This window comes from Oratosquilla oratoria, chromosome 4 (genome assembly GCF_046742065.1).
Source record: "Oratosquilla oratoria isolate Oo_2021 chromosome 4, ASM4674206v1, whole genome shotgun sequence".
In the NCBI taxonomy this organism is placed as follows: Eukaryota; Metazoa; Arthropoda; class Malacostraca; order Stomatopoda; family Squillidae; genus Oratosquilla; species Oratosquilla oratoria.
In genome coordinates this window covers 40557666-40566681 of record NC_134780.1, presented here as the reverse complement: position 1 = coordinate 40566681, position 9016 = coordinate 40557666, and the positions used below count along the sequence as shown (strand labels likewise).

Sequence of the window (9016 nt, the reverse complement as noted above, 5' to 3'; positions counted from 1 at the left end):
CAAAACAAAAACAAATAATATAAAATAAATTATAATCATTACAGCATCTTGCTTAGGTGTTTATCTAAATGATTCTTAAAGCTTCGAACTGAACTACATTGCACTACCTGTGCAGGAAGTTTATTCCATTCATTAACTACACGGTTGGCAAAGTTGTTTCTACCTACTTCCAAATTGAATCTATTTCTGGACAGTTTGAGGCCATTGTTTCTTGTCTGATTCTCATTCAATGTGAAAATTTGGTCACTTTTGATGTTGTCAATTCCCTTTAGAATTTTAAAGACCTGTATCAAGTCACCTCTGAGTCTACGCTTTTTTAGGGAAAACAGATTCATATGTTTTAGTCGATTTTCGTATGATTTATTTTTGATATTTGGAATCAGTTTTGTGGCTTACCGTTGTACTTTTTCCAGTCTGTCAATGTCTTTAATGAGATTCGGTGACCACACGGAAACAGCATATTCCAAATGTGGACGAACTAACGATTTATATAGCTTATTAATGAGTGATGGACTTTTGAAATCAAAAGATCGCGCAATCAGTCCTAGAATCTTATTTGCTTTCTCAGAGGCTGAAATACACTGCTTGGATGATTTGAGATCGTTACTGATAATTGCGCAGAGATCTTTTTCACTATCCACTTTTGTTAACGAATTTCCAAATAACTTGTAATCGTACTTACTGTTATTTTTACCTATGTGCATTACCTTGCATTTACTTGTGTTAAATTTCATTAGCCACTTTTCAGACCATTGCTGTAATTTATCTAAATCTTCTCGAATATCTAATTGGTTTGAGTGATCATTTGCCATTCCGCACAGTTTTGTATCATCAGCAAATTTGGAAACAGTAGATTTTAGTCCATGGTCTATATCAATTATATATACTATGAATAGAAGTGGCCCAAGAACGGAACCCTGAGGAACTCCACTTGTAACATTTTTCCATCTAGAAGTTTTTCCATATAAAACAACTCTCTATTTTCGACCATTCAACCAATTAATAGTTCAACCTAATAGGCTACCACTTGTTCCGTGTAAAGCTAATTTAGTAAGTAGTCTTTCGTGTGGGACGGTATCAATAGATTTTGTAAAGTCTAGATATATTAAGTCTATATTGTTTCTTTTGTCATAATTCCAGATAACTGTGTTGTAGAATTCGAGTAAGTTAGTCACGCAAGAACGTTTCCGTCTGAAACCATGCTGGCTATCATTTATCAAACGATTATTTTCTAAATGGTGTTCGATAGCATGTCTGATGATAGTTTCCATTATTTTTCCTACGATTGAAGTCAAACTTATAGACCTATAGTTATTTTGCTTCTTTTTGTCACCTTTTTTGAATATGGGAGTAACGTTAGCTAGTTTCCATTCTCTTGGGACATCTCCGGATATGATGGATTTCTTGAAAATAATTTCTAATAGAACAACAATCTCATTTTTCATTTCCTTTAAGATTCTTGGATTCCAACCGTCAGGCCCTGGTGTTTTATTAACTTTGAGTTTCTCTATACACCTTTTAATTTTTTCTTTTGTTATATTTACCGTAGTAAGTTTACCCTAGACTTTTCACAGGTTTCAGTTTGGAATTCACTTTGAGGTGTTTCGTTTACGAATGCAGAGCTAAAATAATTGTTTAAGATATTACACATTCCTTCATTTGAATATTCAAGTTGACCCTCAGCAGATAATAGTGGACCAATGTGATTCCTAACAACCTATATATCTCTAATGTAACTATATATATATATATATAATATATATATATATATATATATATATATATATATATATATATATATGTGTGTGTGTGTGTGTGTGTGTGTGTGTGTGTGTGTGTGTGTGTGTGTGGTGTGTGTGTGTGTGTGTGTGTGTGTGTGTGTGTGTGTGTGTGTGTGTGTGTGTGTGTGTGTGTGTGTGTGTGTGTGTGTGTGTGTGTGTGTGTGTGTGTGTGTGTGTGTGTGTGTGTGTGTGTGTGTGTGTGTGTGTGTGTGTGTGTGTGTGTGTGTGTGTGTGTGTGTGTGTGTGTGTATATATATGTGTGTGTATATATATACATACATATATATACATATGTGTGTGTGTGTGTGTGTGTGTGTGTGTGTGTGTGTGTGTGTGTATTTACCTAATTGTATTTACCTAGTTGTATTTTACGGGAAGGGGAGCTATGCTCGTGGGGTCCCGTCTTCATATCTCATTTTATCTAAACTATTTTTAAATTCATGTATTGTTTTTGCACACACCACTTTCTCATCTAACTTGTTCCAACTGTCTATTACTCTGTGAGGAAAGCTGTTCTTTTTCAAATCTCTTCTATAGCTGTCTTTTTTTATTTTCTTTCCGTGTCCTCTTGTATTTCTGTCATCCCATTTTATCAGATTCTCTCTATCAGTAATTTCTATGCCTTTCATGATTCTGTAAATAGCTATCAAATCTCCTCTCTCTCTTCTTTGCTCTAGTGTCTGTAGTTCAAGTTTTTGTAGTCTCTCTTCATATGATAGTTTTGAGAGTGTTGGTGCCAGTTTTGTAATTGCTCTTTGTATTCTTTCAAGTTTTTTTTATACATTTTTTTGTACTTGGTGACCATATCGTTGCTGCATATTCCAATCTTGGTCTTATCAGGGTGATTAGGATTTTCTTCACCATTTCTTCATCCAGGTATGTAAATGCAACTTTGATCGTTCTTATTAGATTATAAGTCTCTCCGAAAATCTTATTTATATGTTTCTCAGGTGACATATTATTCATAACAATGACTCCCAGATCCTTCTCATTTTCTACTTTTTTTATTCCTTCTTCTCCCAATCTATATGCTCCTGTTATTCTGTTTTTGCTTTTTCCAAATTCCATTATACTACACTTTTTTGTATTGAACTCCATCTCCCATTTCCTACTCCATTCTTGTACTTTATTTAGATCTCTCTGTAGTGATTCACAATCTTCTTCAGTTTTCACTCTTTTCAGTAGTTTTGCATCATCTGCAAAGAAGCTCATATAGCTTTCTATTCCTTCATCCATATCATTAATATATATAGCAAACATTATTGGGGCCAGAACTGTTCCCTGCGGAACACCGCTTATTACTTCATCCCATTTTGAGTGCTGATTTCTTATCACTACTCTCATTTTTCTTTCTTGCAAAAAGTCCTCCATCCAATTTAGTAGCTTGCCCTGTATTCCTCCTTCAGTTTCTAATTTCTTAAGCAGCTTCTTATGTGGTACTTTGTCAAAAGCTTTCTTTAGATCTAAAAATGCACAGTCTGCCCATCCATCTCTTTCCTGTATTATATCTATTAGTCTTGAATAGAAACATATTAAATTGGTGACGCATGATCGTCCTTGTCTGAATCCAAATTGCCTTGGATTTAACACTTTGTTTTTTTTCTAAATATTTTACCCATCTACTTTTGATAATTCTTTCACAAAGTTTTGCTATTGTACTTGTTAGAGAGACTGGTCTATAGTTGGTAGGTTCTTCTTTATTTCCTCCTTTGTATATAGGTACTATGTTTGCTTTTTTCCAATCTTCTGGAACTTTTCCTTCTTTCAAGGAACTATTTAGTATGCTATGTATTTTGTCTGCCAGTTCATTCCTGCATTCTTTTAGTATCCAGTTTGCTATTTCATCTGGTCCATGCGATTTTCTGACATCAAGATTACTCAAGTGTGTTAATATTTCATTCTTTGTTACTTTTATTTCTTCCATAGGGGGGACTTTCTCTTTCCATTCGTTCTCTTCAGGTTGTATGTTCTCCCTTGTAAACACTGATTTAAAATGTTTGTTCATAATTTCCGCCATTTCCATTTCCTCAGTGTATTCAACTCCCTCCTGTCTTAATTTCTCCAAGTCTTGTTTGTTTTTCAGTTTATTGTTTACAAATCTGTAGAATAGTTTCGGTTGATCTTTACACTTTTCTATGATATCTTTTTCATATTTTCTCTTTTCTTCTCTGCACATTTGTACATATTCATTTCTATAGCAGGTATATATTTTCCATTTTTCAGGTCTTCTGTCTTTTTTCCATCTGGTCCAGGCTTTGTCTCTATTGTCTTTTAACTCCCTACAGCTTTTGTTGTACCAGCATTTTACATATTCTTTTTCTTGTTTTTGTCTTGGGACATACTTTTCCACTCCTTTTTTGTAAATTTTTGTCAAAATATTCCATTTCTCTTCTACTGTTGTTCCTTTTTTGTATATTTCTTCCCAGTTTTCTTGTTGAAAGAATTCTCTTATTTTATCAAAGTTTGTTTTTTCATACATCATTCTTCCTTTTCTGTATTGTTCATTTCTTTTCATATATTTTTCTTCATTTAGTTCCAGTTCAATCAGTATGTGGTCACTTTTACTTATTGGTGTTTTATATTCAATTTTGTCCACTATTCTAGGTTCGGATGTAATATTAGGTCTAGTTTCGATGGCTCTTCTTCATTTCTATACCTAGTGTTCTCCTGTATCCATTGTGTCATTGTATGGTCAGTAACCATCTCGAGTAGAGCGTTACCCCATGAGCCGTCTCCACCCTTTACTGTCATTTCTTCCCAGCAGATTTCTTTGCAATTAAAGTCGCCCATCATAACTATTTTTCCTCCCTCTTCCATTATCTTGTTTAATGTTATCTTTGTGTCCTCTAACATACTTTTATGTTCACTCTCTTCCCATGAGGTTGTTTTTGGGGGCACATAATTTATCACAAACTTTCTGTTCTTCTTATCTCTGTCTTCTACTTCCATCATTATCATTTCTACTGTATTCTTTCCATATGTGACACCCTTCACGTTTATATCCTTCTTAGTTAGGAACATAACTCCACCCCCTTCCTTTTTCACTCTGGGTGGTAGTGGACCTTTTAATTTTGTTTCTACAATTCCCATTATGTCTGGTTCTTTTTCTTTCAAATAATCATTCAGTTCATTCAATCCTGTTATTAATCCATCTATATTTGTGTAAGACACTCTTAGTTTTCTGCCACTTCCATTGTGTTCTCTGTTTCCCTTTTGTTTTTCTCTTGTATGTCGACTTTCTTCAGTTTCATATTCACTACTCTCCAATAGAATCTCTCTTTTTCTGACTCCGTTCTGTTCTCGTTTTTTTCCTTTGCTTCAAGTCTTTTCTGTTTTTCTTCCTCTCTTTCCTCTTTATTCATTTCCCTTTTTATCCATACCTTTTTATATTGTTCACTTGTTGCTAGTTTCCCTGTTTTGGATAAGATATTCTCAGCCGTAGTTTGTGACCTGAATTTAATCTTGATTGGTCTGGTCTTGTCTGTACTATATTTCCCTAGCCTGAATTTCTCTTCGATTTGTTTCATTATTTCTGGTTCATCTTCCTGAACTAATTCTAGTAAATTTCTTACTTTTTCATTTTCCTCTTTGATTCTTGTGGTTCCATCTGGGTTATGTTTCTCTTCCATTCCTAATATAATTATACATTTCTTTTTGTCTGCTAAGTCTCTTACTATATTCTCCTTCTGTCTCATCACTTTAATAACTGAGTTTTCAGTTTGTTCATTCATTTGCTGTCTGATTATGTCAGTGAATGCAACTTTGCTATTTTCATGAATTTTTTTCCAACCCTCCTTGTTCTCCATATTATTCTCATTTAAGACTTTACTCTCATCTTTTACTTCTTTTAACTGTTGTTTTAATTCTTCAATTTCCTTAGTTAAGTTTTTGTTCGCCCTCTCTAGTTCTTCCAATTTTTCAATTCTTCGTATCATACTGTCAACATTACCGAACCTACGCTCCAAGTCCTCGTTCATCTTATCGACCTTCTCTTCTAGTCTTGTCAGTCGGGGGGGGGGGGGTTGTGTCCCCCCCACCCTCTTTAAATCCCTTGAAAATATTCTCATCACTTTCTACTGTATTGCTCCTATCTATACTTCTAATCTTCACATTCCTATTAGACATGTCGTCATCCTCCAGCTCGTCTTGCGGTCGCTTGTCCACCTTTCGGCGGCCCGTTAGGGCCAAGTCCTCCACCTCCTCATTACCTTCCATTTCCCCAGCAATCCCTTCCCCTCTCCTCTTTCCTTACTTTCCCACTACCCCACGAGCAATTTCCCCCCACCCTGCAAATACAAAAAGGCACTTCTCTTTGCGTTGGGATCCACAATCTGCACTTTTCTTCAGAACGTTCTTCAAGCCGTCCGTTCGTTGAAAGTGTGTGTGTGTGTGTGTGTGTGTGTGTGTGTGTGTGTGTGTGTGTGTGTGTGTGTGTGTGTGTGTGTGTGTGTGTGTGTGTGTGTGTGTGTGTGTGTGTGTGTGTGTGTGTGTGTGCGTGTGTGTGTGTGTGTGTGTATTTACCTAGTTGTATTTACCTAGTTGTATTTTACGGGAAGGGGAGCTATGCTCGTGGGGTCCCGTCTTCATATCTCATTTTATCTAAACTATTTTTAAATTCATGTATTGTTTTTGCACACACTACTTTCTCATCTAACTTGTTCCAACTGTCTATTGCTCTGTGAGGAAAGCTGTTCTTTTTCAAATCTCTTCTATAGCTGTCTTTTTTTATTTTCTTTCCGTGTCCTCTTGTATTTCTGTCATCCCATTTTATCAGATTCTCTCTATCAGTAATTTCTATGCCTTTCATGATTCTGTAAATAGCTATCAAATCTCCTCTCTCTCTTCTTTGCTCTAGTGTCTGTAGTTTAAGTTTTTGTAGTCTCTCTTCATATGATAGTTTTGAGAGTGTTGGTGCCAATTTTGTAATTGCTCTTTGTATTCTTTCAAGTTTTTTTATACATTTTTTTGTACTTGGTGACCATATCGTTGCTGCATATTCCAATCTTGGTCTTATCAGGGTGATTAGGATTTTCCTCACCATTTCTTCATCCAGGTATGTAAATGCCACTTTGATTGTTCTTATTAAATTATAAGTTTCTCCAAAAATCTTATTTATATGTTTCTCAGGTGACATATTATTCATAACAATGACTCCCAGGTCCTTTTCATTTTCTACTTTTTTTATTCCTTCTTCTCCCAAATTATATGATCCTGTTATTCTGTTTTTGCTTTTTCCAAATTCCATTATACTACACTTTTTTGTATTGAACTCCATCTCCCACTTCCTACTCCATTCTTGTACTTTATTTAGATCTCTCTGTAGTGATTCACAATCTTCTTCAGTTTTCACTCTTTTCAGTAATTTTGCATCATCTGCAAAGAAGCTCATATAGCTTTCAATTCCTTCATCCATATCATTAATATATATAGCAAACATTATTGGGGCCAGAACTGTTCCCTGCGGGACACCGCTTATTACTTCATTCCATTTTGAGTGCTGATCTCTTATCACTACTCTCATTTTTCTTTCTTGCAAAAAGTCTTCCATCCAATTTAGCAATTTACCTTGTATTCCTCCTTCATATTCTAATTTCTTAAGCAACTTCTTATGTGGTACTTTGTCAAAAGCTTTTTTTAGGTCTAGAAATGCACAATCAGCCCATCCATCTCTTTCTTGTATTATATCTATTAGCCTTGAATAGAAACATATTTAATTGGTGACGCATGATCGTCCTTGTCTGAATCCAAATTGCCTTGGATTTAGTACGTTGTTTTTTCCAAGTATTTTACCCATCTACTTTTGATAATTCTTTCACATATTTTTGCTATTGTACTTGTTAGAGAGACTGGTCTATAGTTGGTAGGTTCTTCTTTATTTCCTCCTTTATATATAGGTACTATATTTGCTTTTTTCCAATCTTCTGGAACTTTTCCTTCTTTTAAGGAACTGCTTATTATGCTATGTATTTTGTCTGCCAGTTCATTCCTGCATTCTTTCAGAATCCAGTTTGCTATTTCATCTGGCCCATGCGATTTTCTGACATCAAAATTACCCAAGTGTGTCAATATTTTATTCTTTGTTACTTCTATTTCTTCCATAGGGGGGACTTTTTCCTTCCACTCAATCTCTTCAGGTTGTATATTTTCCCTTGTAAACACTGATTTAAAATGTTTGTTCATAATTTCTGCCATTTCCATTTCCTCAGTGTATTCAACTCCTCCTTGTCTTAATTTCTCCAAGTCTTGTTTGTTTTTCAGTTTATTGTTTACAAATCTGTAGAATAGTTTTGGTTGATCTTTACACTTTTCTATAACATCTTTTTCATATTTTCTTTTTTCCTCTCTGCACTTTTGTACATATTCATTTCTATAACCAGTATATATTTTCCATTTTTCAGGTCTTCTGTCTTTTTTCCATCTGGTCCAGGCTTTGTCTCTTTTGTCTTTTAACTCCCTACAACTTTTGTTGTACCAGCATTTTACATATTCTTTTTCTTGTTTTTGTCTTGGGACATACTTTTCCACTCCTTTTTTGTAAATTTTTGTCAAAATATTCCATTTCTCTTCCACTGATGTTTCTTCTTTGTATATTTCTTCCCAGTTTTCTTGTTGGAAGAATTCTCTTATTTTATCAAAGTTTGTTTTTTCATACATCATTCTTCCTTTTCTATATTGTTCATTTCTTTTCATATATTTTTCTTCATTAAGTTCCAGTTCAATCAATATGTGGTCACTTTTACCTATTGGTGTTTTATATTCAATCTTGTCCACTATTCTAGGTTCAGATGTAATTATTAAGTCTAGCCTCGATGGTTCTTCTTCATTTCTATACCTAGTGTTCTCTTGTATCCATTGTGTCATTGAATGGTCAGTAATCATCTCAAGTAGAGCATTTCCCCATGAGTCATCACCACTCTTTACTGTCATTTCTTCCCAGCAGATTTCTTTGCAATTAAAGTCGCCCATCATAACTATTCTTCCTCCGTCTTCCATTATTTTAGTTAATGCTATCTTTGTGTCCTCTAACATACTTTTATATTCACTCTCCTCCCATGAGGCTGTTTTCGGAGGCACATAATTGATCACAAATTTTCTGTTCTTCTTATCTCTGTCTTCCACTTCTATCATAATCATCTCTACTGTATTCTTTCCATATATGACACCTTTCACGTTTATATCCTTCTTAGTCAGGAACATAACTCCACCCCCTTGCTTTTTCTCTCTGTTTCTAATCC

The 9016-nt window shown here is 34.7% G+C and overlaps 1 long non-coding RNA gene across 1 annotated transcript in view; it reads left to right on the top strand.

Moving 5' to 3' along the window:
- The first annotated feature begins 6079 nt into the window (after positions 1-6079).
- The window catches only part of LOC143024812 (uncharacterized), a 174665-nt gene continuing 171728 nt past the window's right edge, over positions 6080-9016 (top strand). Inside the window, exon 1 of the long non-coding RNA XR_012966306.1 lies at positions 6080-6162. This is a non-coding gene — a long non-coding RNA (uncharacterized LOC143024812). The remainder of the gene's footprint in view (positions 6163-9016) is intronic.